General features: G+C 47.6%; 1 long non-coding RNA gene across 1 annotated transcript; it reads left to right on the top strand.

The window, feature by feature from the left end:
- Positions 1-9,726: 9,726 nt before the first annotated feature.
- LOC140455228 (uncharacterized) lies at positions 9,727-27,728 on the top strand. Its single transcript, XR_011952799.1, has 2 exons — positions 9,727-9,763; positions 27,259-27,728. It is a non-coding gene; the product is annotated as an uncharacterized lncRNA (long non-coding RNA).
- The last annotated feature ends 228 nt before the right edge of the window (positions 27,729-27,956 follow it).

The following is a 27,956-nucleotide window of genomic DNA, read 5'->3' as shown; positions in this document are numbered from 1 at the left end:
TGGGAGCCTCCTGTGAAGCGCTTCTGTGCTGTTTCTTCCGGCATTTATAGTGGCCTGTCTCTGCCGCTTCCGGTTGTCAGTTCGAGCTGTCCGCTATAGTGGCCGGTATATTGGGTCCAGGTCGATGTGTTTGTTGATAGAGTTTGTGGAAGAATGGCACTCATCCACAAATTCTATCAACAAAATTATTGACCTGGACCCAATATACCGGCCACTACAGCAGACAGCTCGAACTGACAACCGGAAGCGGCAGAGACAGGCCACTATAAATGCTGGAAGAAACAGCACAGAAGCGCTTCACAGGAGGCTCCCAAGCACTGAGGATGTCACCTAGACAGGAGACGAAACGTTTGCAAGACAAATTCCCAGCTCGGCGAACAGATCCTCTTTTTTCACTCAAGAAATCCTTATCATTTGGCTCCATCAGTTTGATCTCATTCATTACATTTGAATTGAAGTGTGAACCAGAACAGGAAATGAAGATCAAGGTTTGTGTGAAGATTTGTAGCTCGGGTGCCAGTTTCCATGGTCGTGGGTATGTTCACCAAGCTGGGAAGTTGATTTGCAGACATTTTGTCTTCTGTCCAGGTGAAGTCTTCAGTGCTTTGGATTCTCCTGTGAAGTGCTGCTGTACTGTTTTCTGGAATTTATTTGGTTCGACTCCTGTTGCTGGTTCCTGTTGTTCATTGTAGTGCCCAGTATATTGATTGGCGGTCTATGTGCTTGTTGATGGGAGTCCATGGATGAGGGCCATGCTGCTAGAAATTCTCCAATGTTTCATGCAGTCTTTCCAAGAAATCTTGTAAAAATGCTTAGACTGTGTGCAACACTGTCAAGCACAGACAGGCAGGCAATTGCAATCCACATCCATGAACACCAACTCACCACAAAATGCCATGACCAACTGTCCCAAGTGCCCATATGAACAGATGACAGGGACAACCTAAACAGAACTACAGCCAAAGAATTTCTCGAAGCAAAGCACTCATCCACGGACTCCATTAACAAACACACAGACCGTGACCCAATATACCGGCCACTACAACGAACAACCGGAACCAGCAACTGGAAGCAGCAGGAACAGAACCAAATAATTTCAAGAAGACACCTCACAGGAGGATCCAAAGCGCTGGATGTTCCAGAGTCAGGAGATGAAACATCTGCAAAGCAACTTCCCAGCTCGGTGAACAGACCCACAACTGTGGTCGGAAATGAAGATATTTGTTGCGATGGATGAAGAGGGATTGAAAAGAGAGGACTTGATATATTAATATAAGAACATCAGGAATAAGAGAAATAATAGGTCTTTCAGCCCCTCAGGTCTGCACCGCCATTCAACAGGATCATGGGTAACCTGCCCGAGGGCTCAGCTCCATTTTGATGGCAGCTCATCATAGCCATCAACTCTCAGATATTACAACATCTATCAACCTCCACTTTAAACCCTTTCAGTGATGGCACCTCCACAACTCTCAGTACTACATTAGTATTTGATGTCTCTTGTTCCAAATGCATTGTGTCAAACTGATATTCAGATTATTTCACTTTTTTCGCCCTTTCACTTCTCAACCAAGTTCTCTCTTTTCCATTTCACGTCTTTTCAGTTTGATTTCATAGCTTCATAATTCCATCTCCTTTGCCTTCACTTTCTGTGCTCTTTCTTTCTCATGTTCTGCTCCACCTTATCTTTTTTCTGCCTTCTCAATTTCTTCATTCTCTCCTTATGCTCAAGCTGCCTTCACTGGAACTGCATCTGCCCTGATTTCGCTCCCTGGAGAATTGGCTTCATGTATTTCCTCGAAAGCCAGGTGCTATGCTCATACATAGAGTCATAGAGTTGTGCAGCACGGAAACAGACCCTTCGGTCCAACTCTTCCATGTTGTCCAGATCTCCCAACCCAAACTAATCCGACCTGCCAACACCTGGTCCGTATCGATCCAAAGCCTTCCTATTGATATACCCATCCAGATGCCTTTTAAATGTTGCAATTGTAGTCGCCTCCACCACTTCCTCTGGCAGCTCATTCCAGACACATACCACTTTGTGTGAAAAGGTTGCGCCTTAGGTCTCTTTTATATCTTACCCCTCTCACCCTAAACCTACACCCTCTACTCCTGGACTCCTCAACCCCAGGGAAAAGACTGTCTATTTATCCTATCCAAACCCTTCATGATTTTATAAACTTCTATTAGGTCACCCCCTCAGCCTCCAATGTTCCATGGAAAACAGCCATAGCCTATCCAACAACTCCCTACAGCAATAATCCTCCAATTCTGGCAACATCTTTGTAAATCTTTACTGAGCCCTTTCAAGTTTCACAACATCTTTCTGACAGGAAGGAGACCAGAATTGCACGCAATATTCCAACAGTGGCCTCACCAATGTCCTGTACAGCTGCAACATGACCTCCCAACTCCTGTACTCAATACTCTGACCAATAAAGGAAAGCATACCAAACGCCTTCTTCACAATCCTACCTATGTGCGACTCCACTTTCAAGGAGCTGTGAACCAGCACTCCAAGGTGTCTTTGTTCAGTAACACTCCCCAGAACCTTACCATCAAGTGTATAAGTCCTGCTAAGATTTCTTTTCCCAAAATTTAGCACCTCGCATTTATCTGAATTGAAGACCATCTGCCACTTCTGAGCCCATTGGCCCATCTGGTCAAGATCCTGTTTTAATCGGAGGTAACCCTCTTCACTGTCCACTACACCTCCAATTTTGGTGTCATCTGCAAACTTACTAATTGTACCTCTTGTGCTCGCATTCAAATCATTTATGTAAATGACAAAAAGTAGAGGACCCAGCACAGATCCTTGTGGCACTCCACTGGTCACAGGCCTCCAGTCTGAAAAACAACCCTCCACCACCACCCTCTGTCTTCTACCTTTGAGCCAGTTGTGTATCCATATGGCCATTTCTCCATGTAATCAGAGAGATCTAACCTTGCTAACCAGTCTCCCATGGGGAACCTTGTCGAACGTCTCACTGAAGTCCACATAGATCACATCTACTGCTCTGCCCTCATCAATCCTCTTTGTTACTTCTCAAAAAACTCAATCAAGTTTGAGAGACATGATTTCCCATGCACAAAGCCATGTTGACTATCCCTATTCAGTCCTTGCCTTTCCAAATACATGTACATCCTGTCCCTCAGTATTTCCACCAACAACGTGCCCACCACCGACGTCAGGCTCATTGGTCTACAGTTCCCCGGCTTGTCCTTACCACCCTTCTTAAACAGTAGCACCACATTAGCCAACCTCCAGACTTCCGGCACTATTTTAAACTAATTGATACAAATGTCTCGCTAAGAGGCACACAAATCACTTCCCTCGCTTCCCACAGAGTTCGAGGGTACACCTGATCAGGTCCTGGGGATTTATCCACCTTTATGCATTTCATGTCATCCAACACGTCCTCCTTTGCAATATGGATGATTTTCAAGATATCGCCAGTTTTTCCCTACATTCTACATCTTCCATGTCCTTTTCCACAGTAAATACAGTTGGAAAATATTCTCTTAGTGTCTCCCCCATCTCCTGCGGCTCCACACAAAAGTCGCCTTGCTGATCTTTGAGGTGTCCTATTCTCTCCCTAGTTACCCTTTTGTCCTTCATGTATTTGTAAAAACCCTTTGGATTCTCCTCAACTCTATTTGCCAAAGCTATCTCATGTCCCCTTTTTGCCCCCCTGATTTCCCCCTTAAGTGTACTCCTACTGCATCTTTTTCCTCTCAGGATTCACTCGAATTATCCTGTCTATACCTCACATTTGCTTCCTTCTTTTTCTTCACCGAACCCTCAATTTCTTTCATCATCCAGCATTCCCTATACCTACCATCCTTTCCTTTCACCCTAACAGGAATATACTTTCTCTGGACTCTCATTATCTCATTTCTGAAGACTTCCCACTTTCTAACCATCCCATTGCCTGCAAACATATGCGCTCAATCAGCTTTTGAACGTTCTTGCCCAATACCATCAAAGTGGCCTTCCTCCAATTTAGAACTTCAACTTTTAGATCTGGTCTACCCTTTTCTATCACTATTTTAAAAGTAATAGAATTATGGTCACTGGCCCCAAAGTGCTCCCCGAATGACACCTCAGTCACCTGCCCTGCCTTATTTCTCAAGAGTAGATCAAGTTTTACACATTCTCTAGTAGGTACATCGAAATACTGAATCAGAACATTTTCTTCTACACACTTAAATTCCTCTCCATCTAAACCCTTAACGCTACAGCAGCCGCAGACTACATTTGGAAAGTTAAAATCCCCTACCATATTATTCTTACAGATAACTGAGATCTCCTGACAAATTTGTTTCTCAATTTCCACCTAACTATTGGAGGGTCTATAATGCAATCCCAATAACGTGATCCCATTTTGAAATTGCGAATTGTACTCTACGTCTCTCTATATTCTTCATGCAGATCGATTTTGTGTCTGAATGCTTCTGCAGTTTCCATTTGAATCTCTTATTGATGCATCTTTTCATGGCATTTAACATCACTATAATAATATTAAACCAACATCCTGCAGATTGTGGTGATTTAAAGTACAAAACAAAGTGCTGGAGAAAGCAAGGATAGTAGAGTCAGTGGACAGAGAAACAGAATTAACATTTCAGTCCAATCTGTCTCTCGTTCAGAACTCCACATTCAGTTTCTGTTTCTCTCTGCACTGACCCTACCAGTGTTTTCCCAGCATTTTCTACTTGTATTTATACAATTGTTGTCTCATATTCCTGTTGACCATCACCATGTTTTTTCACATCACTAATCACTGTCATAGATGCATACAGCAACTTGAACATGCCAGCCATCTTTCCCAAACTGAACAAGTCCTAGGAGCCTGCATTTAATCCATAACTCTCTGACCGTTTCCTATTCATGTCCCTGTCCAAATGCCTTTTAAATGTTGTCGTTGTATCATTTTGTCTGGCAACTCGTTCCATACACGACCCTCACTCTGTGTGAAAATGTTTCACCTCAGGTCCCTCTGCAATCTTTCCCTCTCACCTTAAACCTCTCTGTCTAGTTTTGAACTCCCCCACCCTAAGGGGAAAAAACTCTTTGCTGCTTATCCTATCCATGTCGCTCATGATTTATAAACCTCGATTAAGGTCACCCTTCAGCCTCCAAAACTCCAGTGAAAAACTGTCCAGCCTCTCTGTGTAACTCAAACCCTCCAGTCTGTGTGATATCCTTGTAGATTGTTACTGAACCCTCTCCAGTTAAATAATATCCACCCTTCAGCAGGGGGACGAGAATTGAACACATTGCTCCAGAAGTGTCCTCACCAACATCCTGTACAACCTCCTGAAACAGTCATGAAGAACATTTCAATCCGTTGTCATCTGGTGATATTTTCCTCCAAAGACCCTCCATGAAGACACGGTGCCCCCTCAATCCTGGGATTGTAACCCTTCACCTTGGGCAAGCTCAGAGACCTCTCCATTTCAGACCCAGGGGTGCGGGCTCAAGCTTTTTTTTTAATTTCAAAAATATACTTTATTCATAAAATGATTTGATGATTTGGTCATGATTTGGTCATGCCATACATATGTCCACATTTACAAACACAGATTTGAATTTATCATTGTCATATACAGGTCTGTGCATTTTTCAATCTTATACATGTATTTGGCTGAGGCATCAGCAGAGCCCAAAAAACGTCCGCATGGGCCCCCTGTTCTTCTTTAGGCAGGCCGATATTACACGGTGGTCTTTCCCCACCGCGCCTTGGCGGCAGCTGCCCCGAGCTTCAGCGCGTCCCTCAACACGTAGTCTTGGACCTTGGAATGTGCCAGTCTGCAACACTCGGTCGGGGTCAACCCCTTCAGCTGGAAGATCAACAGGTTTCGGACCGCCCAGAGAGCGTCCTTCACCGAGTTGATGATCCTCCAGGCGCAGTTAAGGTTCGTCTCGGTGTGAGTCCCGGGGAACAGGCCGTAGAGCACGGAGTCCCGCATCACGGCGCTGCTCGGGACGAACCTCGACAAGCACCACTGCATTCCTCTCCAGACTTCCTCTGCATAGGCACATTCCAGAAGGAGGTGTGTGACAGTCTCGTCCCCCCCGCAGCCGCTTCGAGGGCAGCGTGCGGTGCGGCAGAGAGTCCGGGCGTGCATGAAGGATCTCACAGGCAGAGCCCTTCTCACCACCAGCCAAGCCACGTCTTGGTGCTTGTTTGAAAGTTCTGGCGATGAGGTATTCTGCCAAATGGCTTTGACAGTCTGCTCAGGGAACCGCTCGACAGGATCCGCCCTCTCCTTATCCCAAAGGGTCTGAAGGACGCTACGTGCTGACCACTTCCTGATGGACTTGTGGTCAAAGGTGTTTTTCCTCATAAATTTCTCTACGAAGGACAGGTGATACGGAACGGTCCAACTACTTGGAGCGTTCCGCAGCAGCGAGGCCAGGCCCATCCTTCGCAACACCAGGGACAGGTAGAACCTCAGTACGTAGTGACACTTGGTGTTTGCGTACCGGCAGGCAGTACATGTCCACTTTTTTTTTATTATTTCAAAATATACTTTATTCATGTAAATAAATCTCTGGTACTTGTACAATTGTCCATGTTGTTCATAGTTATATACATTGCATGTCTTAACGTTACAAAGAACAAATTGAATTAATCGAATTCACAGTTATCCTATTAACAGTTACCTTTATTAACTGTCCAGTCTCTTGGTATTTGGCTGTGGTTTCAGCGGAACTCACCTAAAGAGTGGGTCCCCTGTTATATGAAAGCAAATGAAACTTCTTTAACCCCCAGTTTATGGGGTTACCATTGTCCATTTGACTGTCCTGTCTCTGGGGTGGCTGTCTACATCCCCATGGTAAGCACGAACTGCTGGACCTTCGCTGGGCTGAGGAAGCTATCCAGCTCCTCACTGGGGTAATTTACCCGCTCTGGTGTCATTGAGCCAAGGCAAGGGTCCTCACTGTCCAGTTCTGTGTCTGACAATGGGACTGTCAGAGGATCACAGCTCTCGGTTGCCTGTAGTTGTGGGGCAGTGGGTACCCCCGGTTCTCACTGGGTGGAGGGTGGATTTCGGGGGGTCCGTTGTTTCTTGGTTGGGAGGAAATGCCCTCCTCTTTACCGATGGCGCTCTGTCTCTTCTTCTGGTGGTGATGGCCTTCTTTGCGTCCATCTTCCCCGTCCGAAGAGCTGGCCGTCCCTCCCTCATGCAGCTGTCTTTTCCCCTTTTGCTGGGAGGCTTTGGGGGCTTGGCAAGATTTCCTCTTCCTGTTTTTAACAGGTATCCATTCCTCTGCCTGCTTGATTACCTCCTCCTCCTCAATTTCTTCCATCTGCCCGGCTAGAGCTAGGATCAGCTGCTGTGTCTCTCCGCTGGCTGCTGCCTCCTCCACTCCAGCCTGCTCTTCTTTCTGGGTGTCACCAGACTCCGTTTCCCTGCTGTCTGGGTGGACCTTACTGGTCTTTGGGGGTCCACGGTTCACATTGCCACCTCCAGCCATCTGTGCGTAAGTGGGGCCCCCACGTCTTGGGCAGGTCTTATACATGTGGCATGCCTCTCCGCACAGGTTGCAGCTCTTTTCTTCCTGACAGTCCTTAGTCAAGTGACCCTCCTGTTTGCAGTTCCTGCAGATGGTCACTTTGCAATCCGCCGCCACGTGTCCCGACTTTCCACAGGTTCGGCACATTTTCGGCTGCCCTGCATATGTCAGGTAGCCTCTGCTCCCTCCAATTGCGAAGCTCGAGGGTGGGTGGAGAATGTTCCCACTGACATCGTCCCTCAGAGTCACCCTGAACTGCTGCTTACTGGTCCAGATCCCAAAGGGGTCGATCACATCAGCGGCTTCTCCCTCAACTTGGACGTACCTTCCCAGGAAAGTCAGGACATCAGCCGCTGGAACGTAGGGGTTGTACATATGGATTGTAACAACCCGATTCCTCTGTGCAGGAAGCACACACAATGGGGTCGCCGACAAGATGGAAAACAGCGGCTCCCCTTCCTTCTCCTTGAAGACCTTCAGGAGCTGTTCTCACTGCTTCACGCTTCTGAAGATCACATCAAAGTAGCCTGCCCCAGGGAAATCCTGCAGGCAGTACACATCCGCTGCGGCGAACCCACAGCATCCCAACAGGACCTTCTTGATAAACAGGGTGCAGTCGAGCGGTGTACGATCCTCAATCTCCTGACTGTGTTTCGAACCCCCTGCCCAGGACTGCGGGCAGCTGTCGAGGCCATAGCTCTGAGGTTGGCTGGTCCCTGAATTGGCGTTAGGCCGAAGCCAGCATGAAGATCCACCAAGAGCAGGTCAGCACAACCAAACGATCCTCCAACGTCCAATTATGATCCAGTGATGGTCTCCAGCAGCTCCGAAGACCCGCAACACGATCCCCGTGGGACTTCCCCCGCCAGCACACGTCTGCTGCGTCAAACCTACAACACTCGAGCAGAATCTCTTCCTCTGGTCCTCCAGCAGCTTCCTTTCAGCCTCATCGCCCGCGTCTTGTTTCCAGCAGATGCCTGTTTCCCGCTTGGTCTGAGCTCACAGCCTTTCACCCCGGTGTGTGTGAGAGTGAGTGAGTGAGTGAGAGAGAAATATCCCAGAGGCAGCTCCGGCTCCAGATGCCCCACTTCCCAAACTCACTCGACCCTCCATCATGATGCCGCTCCATCGCTCCCTTAAATAAATGGGGAAGAGGAGATAGAGAGTGCAGAAAGATCCCAGTCTTTCCCTTCGCCCGCCCAGAGCCGCCATTATTGTCATCAGAACCGTTCCCGCCATCTCAACCGTCACCGCCGCCCGCGAGCGCACATTCAAATTTGAATCTAACCGTCGCGCCTGCGCGAGAGCCCGAGCCAGAGCCTGCGCCCGCCCCAAACGGCTGAAGCCGAACCGCCCGCGAGCTCCCCCTCTCGGCCCCGCCCTGCCTGTGAGGAGGGCAGATTGCTTTCCCTAAAGGGCATCACTGACACTAATGGGGGAGTGAGGGGGCTTTACAACATTGGGCCACTTTAATCCATTCCAGATTGAGATAACACATTTTAAGTACGAACAGGCACCATGACGGTTTGGACCCCATGTCCACCTGAGAATTAAAAACCGAAAGAACTGCAGATGCTGGAAATCAGAGACAAAAACAGAAATTGCTGGAAAATCTCAGAAGGTCTGGCAGCATCTGTGGAGAGAAATCAGAGTTAATGTGTCGGCTCCGGATGAGGAAGGAAATGAACCGCCTGGGTTCCTGAGAAATACCTTCGAGCCGTGTGCACTTTTACCACCGAGATCTGTCAAATCCGGGCCTGGTGCTGGGATTCCCTGGTGAAGCCTGAGGGCCATCCGGGGAACAGGAGCCTGGCCTGGCTCGGCTTGGTTCTGGATTCCCCTGTCCTGAAGGAAGGGGACACGCCTCATCCTCTTCTCCAGCTGAAAGCAATGGGCTTGAAAACCCCAGGCCCATGTGTCCCATTCTGAGCAAGGCCCAGGGACAGGGCACTCGGGGCCCAGGATGACTTAGGGAGGTCCGGGTTTGTCCAGCTCGGCTCACACAGCGGGATCCATTTATTTGTGAAAAGAACAGACAATGAAGGGAGAAAGAGCAGAGACTGGTGACGGGGGTCACTGGGGTGGACATTGGTCTGAGCCTCGAACTCCATCCTTGGGGATGAATTCTCTCTCATGTCCTGGTTGTGAGCCTCTCTGTTGCCTGACCAAGGTCGTGGGCTCAGGGACAGGAGAGCTGGAAAGTGGCTGAAGATGTTCCTGAAGGGACTGGATAAGGTGAGTGGAGCAGATTCACAAGTGAAGTCATGTTCTTTGGGAATAACATCGAATTGAAGCTGTGAGGTTTTTTAAGTGTTGGTGTGTATCTATCATGTAATAAGGGAAGATCTGTCTTTGTTGTTTAATCTGTCTGGTATTTCTTCCTGTGTTAAAATGGAACCAGTTGTGAGGTGGAGCAACCTCCTTGAATTCCTGCCTTGTCACTTTTCTGAGTAAAAAAGAGCAAGGGAGATCATTGACAACCTGAGAGAGGCCACTTCTGAGAGGAGACACTTCAAAGCGGCTCACCCTAGGCACTGACCACCCTCCCCGGAATGGGGCTTGAACCTTCCCACTTCGAGGGGAGAGAGCTCGACCCATGGAGGCCCCATCTCTCACTGCGCCTCAGGATGGGCACTTGGAATTCTCCAGCTATTAACAGGAACAGGATATTCCCGAGGTGCTGTTGCAGTGGGTCCCTTTCCCTCAAACCCAAAGCCACCTGAACCCACCTCTGCTGGTGGCAGAAAGCACACCGTATTCCCAGGAAGTCTCACTTTCCCTGTCTTCAGGTTCCTGGAAAACACGCAGGAATCATGGGAGAGAAAAGTTGAGCCCTCACAGGAAGCGAGAGTGGGTTCAGCTGCTCCCCTGAGCTCAGTGCAATGAACCTGATCAATATCTTCCCTGATGCTGAAGAGAAACTCAGAAAGGAAATGGTCAGCTCAATCCCGCCCGTCTGTTATTTGGATCTTGCTGTGCGCAGAATGGGCAGACTGTGGCGCCACCTCAGAGTGATATCAAGCAACATCTGAACCTCCCCCACGACAGATGAACAATTCAGAGACCTGACAGAGTGATCCAGCGGGAGAGATGCTGGGCTCAGGGTTGGAGACAGTGTTCCTGTCTGTATTCCCATGTGGAGCTCTCAGGTTGCAGAGGGACTGAGCAATCTCAGACTCTGGTGAAGGGCTTTTGCCTGGCACATCAATTCTTCTGTTCCTCAGATGTTGCCTGACCAGCTGTGCTTTTCCAGGCCTACACTCTCGACTCTGATCTCCAGTATCTGCAGTTCTCACTCTCGCCCAATCTCAGACTGTGATCACCTGCCAGCAGCTTCCTCTGATTTCTGTCTGCAGTTTCTCTCTCTCTCTCTCTCTCTCTGAGCCTCCCAAGCTGGCCCACGGTCAATACAACGGGAGGCTGTGGTTTCCCAGTTTCACCCTGAGACATCACTGCCTCACCTCGGTCTGCACAGGGGTGACAGGCAACTTGAGAAACTCAGCCTGAACAGCCCCATCCCAACCCAGTCTGAGGGAGGTTGCAGGAACACAGAGGGGAGGGAGAGACCCTGCAGTTTAGATTTTTTTTTAGATTACTTACAGTGTGGAAACAGGCCCTTTGGCCCAACAAGTCCACACCGACCCGCCGAAGCGCAACCCACCCATACCCCTACATCTACCCCTTACCTAACACTACAGGCAATTTAGCATGGCCAATCCACCCTGACCTGCACATCTTTGGACTGCACATCTTTATATACACCACTGTAAAAGTAGGGTTGTAGGTCAAACGAAGCAGACAACGCTGTTTAATGTGAAATAACAAAGCAGCAGTGAGAACAACAAAAGCAACAAAAGGGAACCAGCACTTTTCAGATAGAGTCTTATTCGTACGACATGGAAACAGACCCTTCGGTCCAACTCATCCACACCAAGCAGATGTCCTAAATTAATCTAGCCCCACTTGCCAGCACTTGCCACACATCCATATTCATTCTTCCTATTCACATATCCACCCAGATGCCCGTTAAATGTTGTAATTGTACAAGTCTCATCCACTTCCTCTGGCAGCTCAGTCCATACACTCACCACCCTCTGCATGAAAAAGAAAATTCCCCATGGATCCCTTTTGAATTTTTCCCCTCTCACCTTAAACCTCTGCCGTCTAGTTTTGGACACTCCAGCCCAGGGAAAAGACTTTGACTATTCACCCTATCCATGCCCTTCATAATTTTATGAAACTCTATAAAGTCCCCCTCAGGCTTCGACACTCCAGGGAAAACAGCCCTAGCATGTTCAGCATCTCCCTGTAGGCCAAACACTCCAACCCCAGCAACATCCTTGTAAATCTTTTCTGAACATTTTAAAGTTTCACATCATCCTTCCTATAGCAGGGAGACCAGAATTGAATGCAATATTCCAGTCGTGGCTGAACAGACTGTACAGACCCAACGTGATCTCCCAACTCCTTTACTCAATGCACTGACCAATAAGGGCAAGCGAATGGCTCAAACTCCGCTTTCTCAGTGAGAGCACTGTGTTTAGTTCTGTCTGTCCCTTTGATGAACCTGGTTAACTCTGGGAGGGAAAGTGTTTAAGAGGGGCATTGCAATGGCAGCCCACAAGGAGGGGCTTCTTAAACATTCATTCATGGGGATGTGGGCATCGCTGGCTAGGATCAGCTCTCCGGGTTCTCAAGTACACCCTCTTCGGGGTCTCCCTCCCCCCGGGTCCCCCTCCTGATCCTCCCCATTTTACATTACCACCCCTTCCTCCCCCAAAGGCTGAGCTCCCACAGGTGAGTGATGGAGGACATTAAGTCCCTTAAATGGTGACTGGGATCTTCTCAAGGTCATCCCCGGCTGGGGATGGGGTCCTTGCAGCCATCCTGGTTCCCCATTCCCCTCCCCCTCCTTCCTCTCCAAGGGTACTGAGGCCAATGGGATGCTCCACATGCTGACCACTCAGGGACCAAGCTTCCCAATTGGCCTCAGTGCCATTCCCGGGATTTCCCGAGAGATTCCTTTGCCCTGACTCCGAGCGGCAGCAATTTATAACGAGGAAAGCTCTGGTGTAAACGGGGCAATGTCAAAACATCAAATGACCTTCCTCTGAACAACAAGGAAGAGCTACATTTGTGTAGCGCCTCCACCAGCGGCAGGCTCAGTGACGTGTTTCCTTCCCTTCCCCCCCCGCTCTCTCACCTGCTCTGGCTCGGCTCCACATCGGAAGTAGATGATGAGCAGGGCTGTGGTGGGCACTGACAGCCCCAGGCTCAGGAAGACGGTGCCGAGTACAGGGACCAGGCGGCCACCAGCTCCGTCCGCTCCCTTCTCCGGGTCAGGCATGGGGCTGGGGGAGCTCTCCTGGGGGTTCCCATTGTCCATTTGACTGTCCTGTCTCTGGGGTGGCTGTCTACATCCCCAAGGTAAGCACGAACTGCTGGACCTTCGCTGGGCTGAGGTAGCTATCCAGCTCCTCACTGGGGTCATTTACCCGCTCTGGTGTCATTGAGCCAAGGCAAGGGTCCTCACTGTCCAGTTCTGTGTCTGACAATGGGACTGTCAGAGGATCACAGCTCTCGGTTGCCTGTAGTTGTGGGGCAGTGGGTACCCCCTGGTTCTCACTGGGTGGAGGGTGGACTTCGGGGGGTCCGTTGTTTCCTGGTTGGGAGGAAATGCCCTCCTCTTTACCGACGGTGCTCTGTCTCTTCTTCTGGTGGTGATGGCCTTCTGTGCGTCCATCTTCCCCCTCCGAAGAGCTGGCCGTTCCTCCCTTGTGCAGCTGTCTTTTCCCACTTTGCTGGGAGGCTTTGGGGGCCTGGCAAGATTTCCTCTTCCTGTTTTTAACAGGTATCCACTCCTCTGCCTGCTTGATTACCTCCTCCTCCATTTCTTCCATCTGTCCGGCTAGAGCTAGGATCAGCTGCTGTGTCTCCCCGCTGGCTGCCGCCTCCTCCACTCCAGCCTGTTCTTCTTTCGGGGTGTCACCAGACTCCGTTTCCCTGCTGTCCGGGTGGACCTTACTGGTTTTTGGGGGTCCACAGCTCACATTGCCACCTCCAGCCATCTGTGCGTAAGTGGGGCCCCCACGTCTTGGGCAGGTCTTCTACATGTGGCCCGCCTCTCCGCACAGGTTGCAGCTCTTTTCTTCCTGGCAGTCCATAGTCAAGTGACCCTCCTGTTTGCAGTTTCTGGGGGAGCTCTCCTCGGCTGTGGGTGTGGGGTGCACTGTCTGCTCTGAGTGTCTCACTCCCTCTGGTAGGAGCAGCCGAGCAGGGCTGGGGGCTGCCCTCTCTCCGTCTGTGTGTGTGTGTGTGTGTGTGTGTGTGTGAGTGACTGTGCTGTGATCTCTCTCTCTCTCACACACACTCACACACACCCCCACACCCAGACAGACACAGAGACTGTGAACTCCTGGAGCTCTCCGGCTCTCAGTCTGTTTCCTAATTCTCAGCTTTTACATCGCCGCCCACAGCTTCTCTCACCAATCAGCCTTTTCTGACTTTTCCTCCTGGGTTTCAGTTTCAGCCTCCCTCTTCCTTTAGCCTTTCCTTTCTTTCCCTGATACCCCTCTCTCTCTCTGACACTCCCCATTTCGCCCCCCCACTCTCGCCCCTGACAATCTGTGGGGTAAATCATTTGGCCCTTTCAGACCCAGGTAAGCCAGGCAGCTTTGTGTAAAACTTGCCCCCACATTTCCTCCTGTTAAATGTGTCCCTGAAACATGACCATCTCTGGTTATATGATAGTATGGAGGCCTTCAGCCCCCCGCACATGTTTTTTTTAACAATGATCAGTTCGGACGACATTCACCAGAGTTTCAAAGATCAAATGGGGATTTCATAGAAATAGAGTCATAGAGATGTCCAGCATGGAAACAGACCCTTCGGTCCAACCCGTCCATGCTGACCAGATATCCCAACCCAACCTAGTCCCACCTGCCAGCACTGGGCCCATATCCCTCCAAACCCTTCCTATTCATATATCCATCTCAATGCCTTTTAAATGTTGTAATTGTACCAGCCTCCATTACTTCCTCTGGCAGCTCATTCCACACAGTCACCGCCCTCTACTGTACATGAAAAAGTTACCTCTTAGATCCCTTTTAAATCTTACCCCTCTCACCTTAAACCTATGCCCTCTAGTTCTGGACTCCCCCAAAATGCCCCTGATAATTTTAGAACATAGAACATAGAACATAGAAGAATACAGCGCAGTACAGGCCCTTCGGCCCTCGATGTTGCGCCGATCAAAGCCCACCTAACCTACACTAACCCACTATCCTCCATATACCTATCCAATGCCCGTTTAAATGCCCATAAAGAGGGAGAGTCCACTACTGCTACTGGCAGGGCATTCCATGAACTTACGACTCGCTGAGTGAAGAACCTACCCCTAACATCAGTCCTATATCTACCCCACCTTAATTTAAAGCTATGCCCCCTTGTAATAGCTGACTCCATACGTGGAAAAAGGTTCTCACTGTCAACCCTATCTAACCCCCTAATCATCTTGTACACCTCTATCAAGTCACCCCTAAACCTTCTTTTCTCCAATGAAAACAACCCCAAGTGCCTCAGCCTTTCCTCATAGGATCTTCCTACCATACCAGGCAACATCCTGGTAAACTTCCTCTGCACCCGTTCCAGTGCCTCCACATCCTTCCTATAGTATGGCGACCAAAACTGCACACAATATTCCAGATGCGGCCGCACCAGAGTCTTATGCAACTGCAGCATGACCTCAGGACTCCGGAACTCAATTCCTCTACCAATAAAAGCCAGTACGCCATATGCCTTCTTCACTGCACTATTTACCTGGGTGGCAACTTTCAGAGATCTGTGTACATGGACACCAAGATCCCTCTGCTCTTCCACACTACCAAGTATCCGACCATTAGCCCAGTCCCCCATCTTTTTATTACTCTTACCAAAGTGAATCACCTCACACTTAGCTACATTGAACTCCATTTGCCACCTTTCTGCCCAGCTCTGCAGCTTCTCTATATCCCGCTGTAACCTGCCATATTCTTCCTCACTGTCTACAACTCCTCCAACTTTCGTATCATCCGCAAACTTGCTCACCCAACCTTCTAACCCTTCCTCCAGGTCATTTATAAAAATGACAAACAGCAATGGTCCCAAAACAGATCCTTGCGGAACACCGCTAGTGACGGCACTCCAAGATGAACCTTTGCCATCAACTACTACCCTCTGTCTTCTTCCAGCCAGCCAATTCCTAATCCAAACCTCCAACTCCCCCTCAATGCCATATCTCTGTATTTTCTGCAGTAGCCTACCATGGGGGACCTTATCAAACGCCTTACTAAAATCCATATACTCCACATCTACCGCTTTCCCCTCATCTACCTCCTTAGTCACCTTCTCAAAGAATTCAATAAGGTTTGTGAGGCACGACCTGCCCTTCACAAAACCATGCTGACTATCCTTGATCACATCATTCTTATCCAGATGTGCATAAATCCTATCCCTTACAATTCTCTCTAAGACTTTGCCCACAACAGAAGTGAGACTCACTGGCCTATAGTTACTAGGATTATCCCTACTCCCCTTCTTGAACAAGGGAACCACGTTTGCTAGCCTCCAGTCCTCTGGTACTACTCCTGTAGACAAAGAGGACACAAAAATCAAGGCCAATGGCTCTGCAATCTCCTCCCTTGCTTCCCAGAGAATCCTAGGATAAATGCCATCAGGCCCAGGGGACTTATCTATTTTCACCCTTTCCAGAATTTCCAACACCTCTTCCCAACATATCTCAAAGCCATCCATTCTACTTATTCGTGCCTCAGTATTCATATCGACAACAATGTCCTGTTCCTGAGTGAATACTGACGAAAAGTATTCATTCAGTGCCTCCCCAATCTCTTCAGCCTCCACACGCAACTTCCCATTACTATCCTTGATTGGACCTATTCCTTCCCTAGTCATTCTTTTATTCCTAACATACCTATAGAAAGCCTTAGGGTTTTCCCTAATCCTACCAACTAAGGACCTTTCATGTCCCCTCCTTGCTGCTCTTAGCTCTCTCTTCAGGTCCTTCCGGGCTACCTTATAACTCTTATAACACTCTTTTGTAGACCTTTATGAGGTCACCCCTCAGACTAGATGTTCCCAATGACCAGGGAGTCCAGGTCAAGGGCATTACAGTTTAAGGATACAGGGTAGGTCATTTAGAGTCAGAGAGTTATACAGATGTGCAGTACAGAAACAGACCTTTGGGTTTAACTCGTCCACGCTGGACAGATATCCTGAATTAATCTAGTCCCATTTGCCAGCACTTGGCCCATATCTCTCTCAACCCGTCCTATTCATATACCCATCTAGATGCCTTTTAAATGTTGTAATTGTACCAGCCTCCATTACTTCCTCTGGCAGCTCACTCCATACAGTCACCGCCCTCTACTGTACATGAAAACGTTACCTCTTAGATCCCTTTTAAATATTACCCCTCTCACCTTAAACCTATGCCCTCTAGTTCTGGACTCCCCCAACCTAGGGAAAAGACCTTGACTATTTACTCTATCCATACCCCTCATGATTTTATAAACCGTTATAAGGTCACCCCTCAGCCTCCGACGCTCCAGGGAAAACAGCCCTAGCCTATTTCGTGTCTCCCTGTTGCTCAAATCCTCCAACCTTGGCAACGTCCTTGTAAATCTTTTTTGAACCCTTTCAAGTTTAACAACATCCTCCCAATAGGAGGGAGACCAGAACTGCATACAGTATTCCAAAAGTGACCTCACCTATGACCTGTCCAGCCTCAACATGACCTCCTAACTCCATTACTCAATGCACTATCCAATAAAGGAAAGCATACCAAATGCCTTCTTCGCTAAATATCTACCTGCAACTCCATGTTCAACAACTGTAAACCTGCACTCCAAGGTCCCTTCCCCCAAGTGTATAACTCCTTCCCTGATTTGCCTTTCCAAAATGCAGCTCCTCACATTTGTCTAAATTAAACTCCATCTGCCACTCCACAGTCAATTGAACCATCTGATCAAGATCCCATTGTACTCTGAGGCAACATTTGTCACTGTCCATTACACCTCCCATTTTGGGGTCATCTGCAAACTTACTAACATTCCTCCTATGTTCACATCCAAATCATTTACATAAATGATGAAAACCAGTGGACCCAGCACTGATCCTTGTGGCACAGCACTGGTCACATGCCTCGAGTCTGAAAAACAACCGTCTCCAATCACCCTCTGTTTTCTACCTTTTAGCCAGGTCAAAATCCATATAGCTAGTTCTCCCTGTATGCCATGTGATCTCACCTTGCTAACCAGTCAACCATGAGAAATCTTGATGAACGCCTTCCTGAAGTCCATCTCGATCATGTCCACTGCTCTGCCCTCATCAATCCTCTTCGTTACTTCTTCAAAAACTCAAACAAGTTAATGAGACATGATTTCCGATGCTCAAAGCAATGTTGACTATCCCTAATCAATCCTTGTCTTTCCAAATACAAATGAATCCTGTCATAGAGATGTATAGCATGGAAACAGACCCTTCGGTCCAACCTGTCCATGCCGACCAGATATCCCAACCCAATCTAGTCTCACCTGCCAGCACCCGGCCCATATCCTTCCAGAACCTTCCTATTCACACACCCATCCAGATGCCTTTTAAATGCTGTAATTGTACCAGCCTCCACCACATCCTCTGGCAGCTCATTCCACACACATATCATCCTCTGTGTGAAAAAGTTGCCCATTACATCCCTTTTATATTTTTCCCCTCTCACCCTAAACCTATGCTGTCTAATTCTGGACTCTCCCACCCCAGTGAAAAGACTTTGTCTATTTATCCTATCCATTGCCCCTCATGATTTAGTAAACCTCTATAAGGTCACCCCTCAGCCTCCAACGATCCAGAGAAAAGAGCCCTAGCCTGTTCACCTCTCCCTCTTGCCCAAAACTCCAATCCTGGCAACATCCTTGTAAATCTCTTCTGAACCCTTTCAAGTTTCACAACATCTTTCTGACAGGAAGGAGACTCGAATTGCACACAATATTCCAACAATGGCCAAATCAATGTCCTGTACAGCCGCAACATGACCTCCGAACTTCTGTACTCAATGTTCTGACCAATAAAGGCCCTCAGGAATTCCCCCAATAACTTGCTCAGCACTGACATCGGGTTCATTGGTCTGTATTTCCCTGGCTTTTCCTTAACACCATTCTTAAACAGTGACACCATGTTCGCCAACCTCCAGTCCTCCGGCGCCTCACTTGTGGCTATTGCTGATCCAAATATCTCAGCAAGAGGCCCAGCAATCACTTGCCTAGCTTCCCACAGAGTTCTCAGTTACACCTGATTAGGTCCCAGGGATTTATCCACCTTCATGCATTTTAAGACATCCCACACTTCCTCCTCCGTAATATGGACATTTTTCAAGATGTCACCATCTATTTCACCATATTCTATATCTTCCATGTTCTTCTCCGCAGTAAACACTGATGCAAACTTTTCATTTATTATAACCCCCAACTCCAGAGGTTCCATACATAGGCTGCCTGACTGATCTTTTAGGGCCTTATTCTCCTGAGTTACCCTTTTGTCCTTATTGTATTTGTAAAATCCCTTTGGATTCTCCTTAACCCTAGTTACAAAGTTATCTCATGTCCTGCTTTTGGCCTCCTGATTTCCTTCTTAAGTATACTCCGACCGACTTATAATCGACTAAGAATTCACTCAATCTCTGCTGTCTTTACCTGACATATGTTTCCTTCTTATTCTTAACCAAAACCTCAATTTCTCGAGTCATCCAGCATTCCCTACCAGCCTGTCTGGAACATACTTTCTCTGGATTCTCATATCTCATTTTTGAAGGCTTCCCATTTTCCAGCCGTCCCTTTATCGTGAACATCTGCTCCCAATCAACTTTTGAAAGGTCTTGCCTAATACCATCAAAATTGGCCTTCCTGCAATTTAGAACTTTAACTTTTAGATCGAGTCTACTCTTTTCCATCACTATTTTAAAACAAATAGAATTATGGTCGCTGGCCCCAAAGTGCTCCACCACTGACACCTCAGTCACTTGCCCTGCCTTATTTCCCAGGAGTGGGTCAAGTTTTGCACCTTCTCTGGTAGGTACATCCACATACTGAATCAGAACATTTTCTCGTATACACTGAGGACTGAGGAGAGGGGAAATGCCTTCACACAGAGAATGGGGAGGCTGTGGAATTCACTACCATTGGAAGTGGCTGAGGCCAAAACATTGCAGGAGAATTAGCCATTTGGATACAAAATGGATTGAAGGTAGAAGACAAGGAGAGGCAGTGTGATGGAGTTTAATTTATATAAATGCGAGGTGCTGCAATTTGGGAGAGAAATCAGAGCAGGATTGATATACTTCATGGTAAGGTCCTGAGAAGTGTTGCTGAACAAAGAGACCTTAGAGTGTAGGCTCATAGCTCCTTGAAAGTAGAGTCGCAGGTGTATAGGATAGTGAAGAAGGCAGTTAGTTTGCTTTCATTTGTTGGTCAGAGCATTGAGTATAGGAGTTGGGAGGTCATGTTGCTGCTGTTAAGGACGTTGGTTCAGCCATTTTGGAATATTGCATGCAATTCTGGTCTCCTTCCTATTGAAGGATGTTTTGAAACTTGAAAGGGTTCAGAAAAGATTTGTAAGGATATTGCCATGGTTGGGAGGTTTGAGCTCTAGGGAGAGGCTGAATAAACTGGGGCTGTTTTTCCTGGAGCGTCGGAGTCTGAGGGGTGATGTTACAGAGGTTTACAAAATCATGAGGGGCATGGATAGGATAAATAGACAGACTGTTTTCTCTTTATTGGGGGAGTCCAGAACTAGAGGGAGGAGGTTTAGAGGGAGTGGGGAAAGATATAAAAGGGACATAAGGGGCAATATTTTTACACAGAGGGTTTTTTTTTAGATTAGATTAGATTACTTACTGTGTGGAAACAGGCCCTTCAGCCCAACAAGTCCACACCACCCCGCCGAAGCGCAACCCACCCATACCCCTACATCTACCCCATACCTAACACTATGGGCAATTTAGCATGGCCAATTCACCTAACCTGCACATCTTTGGACTGTTGGAGGAAACCGGAGCACCCGGAGGAAACCCACGCAGACACGGGGAGAACGTGCAAACTCCACACAGTCAGTCACCTGTGGCGGGAATTGAACCCAGGTCTCTGGCGCTGTGAGACAGCAATGCTAACCACTGTGCCACCGTGCCGCCCACGTGATATGTGTATAGAATGAGCTGCCAGAGGAAGCAGTGGAGGCTAGTGCAATTCGAACATTTAAAAGGCATCTGGATGGATATATGAATAGGAAGGGTTTAGAGGGATAAGGGCCAAGTGCTGGCAAATGGGTCAGATTAGGTTCGGATATCCGGTTGAGTTGGACTGAAGGGTCTGTTTCTGTGCTGTACATCTCTCTGACTCTGTGATTCTAAGGAGTTAGATATAATTCTTAGGGCTCATGGGATAATAAGACCTTAAGGTATAGGAGCAGAATTAGGCCATTCAACCCATTGTCTCTGCTCCACCATTCGATCACAGCTGATACATTTCTGAGCTGGAAAAAGTGTTGCTGGAAAAGCGCAGCAGGTCAGGCAGCATCCAAGGAGCAGGAGAATCGACGTTTCGGGCATAAGCCCTTCAGGAAGCAATCCCTTCCTGAAGAAGGGCTTATGCCTGAAACGTCGATTCTCCTGCTCCTTGGATGCTGTCTGACCTGCTGCGCTTTTCCAGCAACACTTTTTTCAGCTCTGATCTCCAGCATCTGCAGTCCTCACTTTCTCCTGATACATTTCTGAACCTCATTCTCCTGCTTTCTCCCGTAACCTTTGATCCCCATTACTAATCAAGAATTTATCTCCCTCAATGACTTGGTCCCCACAGCCTTCTGAGGCAATGAGTTCCCCAGAGGCACCACTCTGTGGTTGAAGAAATTCCCCCTAATCAGTGCTAAAGGGTCATCTCTTGGTGCTGTGCCCTTGAGTCCTAGTCTCTCCTGCTCAGAGATACATCTTCACTGAGATCAGTTCAGAATCTTAAACTGCATGTGGATCAAAGGGTATGGGGAGGATCTGGGAACAGGAGACTGAGTTGGATGAGCAGCCATGATCATATTGAATGGTGGAGCAGGCTGAAAGGGCCAAATGGCCTACTCCTATTTTGTTTCTGTTTCTCTTAAGATCATGACTGTTCTGATTCTATCCTCTCATCCATCCTGTCTACCCACGATAACCTTCCACTCCCTCGCTGAACAAGAATCAATCAGCCTTTGCCTTCACACGATTGAAGGGCTCTGCTTCCAGCTGTTTTTTCAAGGAGAGATTTCCAAAGGTTCACATCCCTCTGAGAGGAAACATTTCATCTCAACTCTGATTCAAATGGATGACTCTGATTTTTATTGAGTGACTCCTAGTTCTAGATTCTCCCACAAGTGGAAACATCAATCCCACACCCAACCTTTGAAGGTGCTTCAGGATCTTTCAATCAACTCATCTCTTTTCTTCTACCCTCCCGTGGATACAAACCTAGTCTGCTCAATGTTTCTTCAGACGATAATCCACTCATTCCAGCTATTAGTCTGGTAGACCTTCTGTGAACCATTCCAATGCATTTACATCCTTCAGCACAGGGATCAATACTGTAGACGATACTCCAGATGTAGCCTCATAAACACGCTCTACAAGGTAGCCCTACTCTTAAACCCCAAAACTGACCCTAACAACAAAGGCTAAAATTCTGCTCCTTGCTGAAGCTGGATGCTAACTCTCTCCAATTCATGCACATGTCCTCTCAGACTCCTCAATGCTGTACTTTATTGGAGCCTCGGCCTATTTAAACAACAGTCTGCTTTCTGATTCTGCCCCAGCCAGGCCCTGAGTTGTCCTGCACTCACTGGTCCCTGTCATTCCAGCATTTCGATCAAACTCATTCCCTCTCACTGCTGTAGTTGAGCAAAGACTTGATCACCTGTTCATATCCAATGGATCAATACATTCATTGATCAAGTAGCAGATAGGACCATTCAGCCCATCAAGTCTGACCTCCACTTTCATATCAAATCATAGACTATTTCGGTCCAGAAAGAGGCTATTTGACCCATCATGTCTGTCCTGGCCCCTGAAAGAGTGACCCAGCTTGTCCCATTCTTGATCTTGTCTCTAAATCCATCCCTTTAAGCTCGATTTCCAGATTTCATGAAACCTCCTATTGATTCTGCCTTCACCACTCCCTGAAGCAGCACATTCCAAATCCGAACAACTCTCTGGGGAAAGAAGTTTCCCCCATCTCACTCCAAACTTTCTTGATGACAATCTTGAAATTGTGGGGCTCTACTTACTGACACACCAACGAGTGAAAACAGATTATCTGTCTTCCCCCTGTCAAAATTGCTGATAATTTTGAACATCTGAATGAGGTCCTCTCTTAATCTTCACTGTTCCAAAAAGAAGGAGCCCAATCTCTCTTATCTTTCCTCATGTCTAAAATCCCTCATGCCTGGTATCATTCTCATAAATCTCCTTTGCACTCCCTCCAAGGTTTTAACAGCCTTCCCGAAGTAAGGTGTCCAGAAGTGAATTGAACACAATACCCCAACGTGGTTTGACCAATGTTTTGTAGAGGTGTAGCATCACATCCTTGCTTCAATACTCCATGCCTGTGTCTATAAACCCAAGAATCCCATAATAATAATATGGGTTCTTAAGAACTGTTTCGACTTGCCTGGCCACCTTCAGAGAACCATGTACGTAAACCCCTCAGTCCCCTGCTCCTGTACTCCCCTCAGAGTTGTACCATTAAGCCTGTATTGTCTCTCCATGTTTCTTCGACCAAAATACATGACCTCACATTTCCCTGCATTGGAATTCACCGCCCGCGAGCGCCCCCTCTCGGCCCCGCCCTGCCTGTGAGGGGGGCAGATTGCTTTCCCTAAAGGGCAGCACTGACACTAATTGGGGGGGCGGGGGATAGTGAGGGGGCTTTCCAACATTGGGCCACTTTAATGGGAATCACTTTCCATTCCAGACTGAGACATTGCATTGAGGTTCTAACAGGGACCGTGATGGATTGGGACCCGTGTCCATCCGGGAATTCTTGGTCTAGTGAGGTTCCCACTGCACCGCCATCTCCCCATGACAGGGGCACAGGAACAGGAATAGGCCATTCGGCCCCTTGGGTCTGTTCTACCATTCAATGAGATCATGGCTGAGCTTGTCCCAGGTCCATGTTCCTGACTTTAGCCCGAATCCTGTAACATCTTTGACCCAAAAACTGCATCTCTTTCAGATTTAAAATGAACAATTTATCCAACAGGAGGAGATCACGTGGCTTTAGGTGTTGGGGCGGGGCGAGATAATACATTGTGATAGACAGGATGGAGCAGTTGGGAAGGACAAACTTTACGGACCAGCAGCTGTTTCCTGTCCTGTTCCAGACTCAGATGGACTTTCATAAAAACCGAAAGAACTGGGAATGGTGGAAATCGGAACTAAAACAGAAAGTGTTGGAAAATGCTCAGTAGGTCTGACAGCATCCGGGAAATTCTCCAGTCTCCTCCCACAATCCAAAGAGATGCCGCCAGATCTGCTGCGCTTTTCCAGCAATTTCTGTTCTCATCGAGTTTGTCTGATGTCCTTTTGGGGTAACAGTGCAGATACTAAACTTCTCTGCCACGATGCAGGGTCAATGTGCCAAAAGGTTCGACCTCAAGAGGACAGCAAGAGGGAAACCTGCAGGAAAAAACTCAGGAGAAAGACAACTACTTTCAGATGGTCCATTGTTTGGGAATATCGCTCGGATTCGCGGGAGGAGCCTGCACACTGCAGTGGGAATGGTGCGAGAGACCAACAGTTGGGTTAATCCCACAATCCAATGGGGGAGGCTGCACTGGAACGGATCCTTCCACCACATCACAAATCCTCCCCTTTCTGGTTGTTACTTTTCTCACCTTTCCCCGTCTGTGTCATATTTCAAATCAGATCTATTTTTCACCTTTTCACAATTTGGCAAAAGGCCACAGATCTGCAAAGTTATCTCTGTTCAAAGATGCTACTTGATCTGCTGAGCAATTGTAAACCTTTTCTGATTTTATTTCGATGTTGAGTATCTGCAATATTTTACTTTTGGGCTATGATCACTCATGAATGATACTTGCCTGCAGTACCGGTGACTGCCAGCTGATGGCAATCCTACACCACCAATGTCATCGCGTTTCGAAATTACAGTGATGTCTGTGACCTGCACCTTCGTCCTTGAGGATTTCCTGCACTGTGTCTGTGATGTCTTTAACCCTGGCACCAGGAAGGCAACACACCATCCTTAAGTCCTGCCTGCTGCCACAAAAACCCCAGTCAGTTCCTCTCACTATGGAGTCCCCTCTGACCACGGATCTGTGCGATATCTGACTCTTCCACTCTGCCTCCACGCCAACTTTTGATTGACAGATCTTTTCCCTCGGGTGGGTGAGTCCAGAACTAGAGGGCACACGTTCAGGGTGAGAAGTGAAAGATCTGAAAGGGAACTAAGGGACAACTTTTTCACGCAGAGTGTGGTACGTGTATGGAATGAGCTGCCAGAGGAAGTGGTGGAGGCTGGTACAATTACAGCATTGAAAAGGAACCTGGATGGGTATATGAATAGTAAAGGTTTGGAGGGATATGGCCAAGTGCTGGCTAATGGGCGAGATTAGGTTAGGATATCTGGTCGGCATGGATGGGTTTGACTGAAGGGTCTGTTTCCATGCTGTATATCTCCATGACTCTATGACCAGAGCTTTATAGAGCCTCAGAAGTACATCTCTGCTTTTATATTCAAGTCCTAGTTGATTAATGAGGGAAGGGACATAGATGTCATGTACATGTACTTTGGTAAGGCATTTGATAGGGTCCCCTATGGTAAACTGATGGAGAAGGTGAAGTCGCAAGGGGTCCAGGCTGTTCTAGCTAGATGGATAGAGAACAGGTTGGGCAACAGCAGACAGAGAGTATTAGTGGAGGGGAGCTTCTCAAAACGGAGACCGGTGACCAATGGTGTCCCACAGGGGTCCGTGCTGGGATCACTGTTACTTGTGATGTACATAAATCATTTGCAGGAACGTGTGGGTTGCGTCATGGGAAAGTTTGCAGATGAAACTAAGATTGGTGGAGTAGCAGATAGTGAAGGGGTCTGTCAGAGAATACCGCAGAATACAGATAGATTGGTGAGTTGGGCAGAGAAATGGCAGATGGTGTTCACTCCGGACAAATGCGAGGTGATGGATCTTGGAAGATCAAATTCCAGAGTGAACTATGGAATAAATGGAAAAGTCCTGGGGAAAATTGATGGACAGAGAGATCTTGGTGTTCAGGTGCATTGTTCCCTGAAGGTGGCAACGTACATCAGTAGAGTGGTCAAAAAGGCATACGGCATGCTTTCCTTCATCAGACGGGGTATTGAGTACAAGAGTTGGCAGGTCATGTTACAGTTGTTTCAGACTTTGGTTCAGCCACATGAGGAATTCTACATTCTGGTCCCAACATTCCCGAAAGAATGTGGACCATGGCTAACTATGAAGAGAGGTTTAAATGGATTAGGATTATTTTCATTGAAAAGATGGAGGTTGAGGAGGGTCCTGATTGAGGCCTAAAAAACATGAGAAGTAGACACAGGATGGACAGCAAGAAGCTTTTCCCCAGAGCGGAGGATTCAATCACTAGGGGTCACATGTTCAAAGTGAGAGGGGCAACGTTTAGGGGAGATATGTGGAAAGTTCATCAGGCAGAAGGTTGGGGGTTCCTGGAACACATTATTAGTGGAGGTGGTAGGGGCTAGAAAAACAACGTCATTGAAGATGTATCCAGGTCGATACATGTATGGGGAGGGAACACAACAACACAGAGCTTTTGAAAATAGGTGGCAGGTTTAGACAGAGAAGCTGAATCGACAGAGGCTTAGAGAGCTGAAGGTCCTGTTCGTGTAAATTTCTTTGTTATTTGTTTGTCTCAAAGTAAATGCCGACATTGCATTTGCCTTCAAAACTACTGACTCAACCTACAAGTTTGACCTTGAGAGAATGCTGGACTAGAACTCCCAAGTCTCTTTGCACTTCAGGTTTTCAAATGTTCTCCCCATTTAGAAATAGTCTATGCTTAAACTCTTCTTTGGGAGCAGGAAGAACAGCCTGAACTTCAGTTTGACCCGCTATGATCGGTGTAATAGAGACCTCTTTATCATATTCTGTAAATGCAATCTTGTGGGTGGCACGGTGGTGCAGTAGTTAGCACTGCTGCCTCACAGCGCCAGAGACCCCGGTTCAGTTCCTGCCTCATGTGACTGTCTGTGTGGAGTTTGCACATTCTCCCCGTGTCTGCGTGGGTTTCCTCCGGGTGCTCCAGTTTCCTCCCACAGTCCAAAGATGTGCAGGTTAGGTGAATTGGCCATGCTAGATTGCCCCCAGTATTAGGTGAAGGGGTAAATGTAGGGGAATGGGTCTGGGTGGGTTGCTCTTCAGAGGGTCAGTGTGGACTTGTTGGGCCGAAGGGCCTGTGTTAATACTGTAAATAATTTAATCTAAGAGATGCCTTTTGTTTGTTGATTAGAGTAAAACTCCAATATGTAATAGTTTCTTTGATCTGCTCCTGTACCCTGCACTTGTGAGAAAACACATCTCTGGAAAGACATTTCTATGAATAAAGTATAAATTTTAAAACTAAAAGAAATCTTGTGCTCTCAAAGCAGATTGCGAACCTCCCACAACCCCGAGGGCAGTCCCATAACACAGCAATACCAAAGCCCCACAAAGATCAGGTCAGATGGAGAGACACCACCAAGGACATTGCTCCCAGGACAGGAACAATGGAAGCCCCTTACTGTTTCAGAAGAGACATTCTCACCAACCTGCAAAGAGCTGGAATCTCCTGATCCCATTGATACTGTCAGGATGTTGCATTGTATCGAGATTCAGGACATTCATCCGATAACTGTTTTTCAATTATCATCATTGTAACTAGATTACTCCATTTCCAGATGCATTGTATCTTTCCCCATTTTCATTCATCTTTTTGTACAAGATTCCTATAAAACCTGGCTTCATCCTCAGCTCGAGAAAGGGAACCCTTGATCTCCCTGTACAGACTGTCAGTTCTGTGTCAGACTCGTCAGTTTCTCTTCCAACGATATCGCTTGTAATAAACAGCTTGTCAGTTTCACCCGATCTGGTTTGTGTGCTCTCTGCCTTATTGGGCTAATTTCTCCCACAGGGTCGGTATGGCCTTGTTGGGGCCGAAAGGCCTGTTTCCACACTCTAGGGAATCTAATCTAATCAGATATCTATCTTGTGTTTCAACGATCATAAGCACATCTCATTGATAAAACACGTTCTGTTATTAGTGTAAGTAAGCAAGTCCCGTAAATCAAAGCCATGTGGAAATGTTTAC

The sequence above is a fragment of the Chiloscyllium punctatum genome, chromosome 30 (genome assembly GCF_047496795.1).
Source record: "Chiloscyllium punctatum isolate Juve2018m chromosome 30, sChiPun1.3, whole genome shotgun sequence".
Classification (NCBI taxonomy): Eukaryota; Metazoa; Chordata; class Chondrichthyes; order Orectolobiformes; family Hemiscylliidae; genus Chiloscyllium; species Chiloscyllium punctatum.
This window is presented reverse-complemented; position numbering and strand designations above follow the sequence as displayed.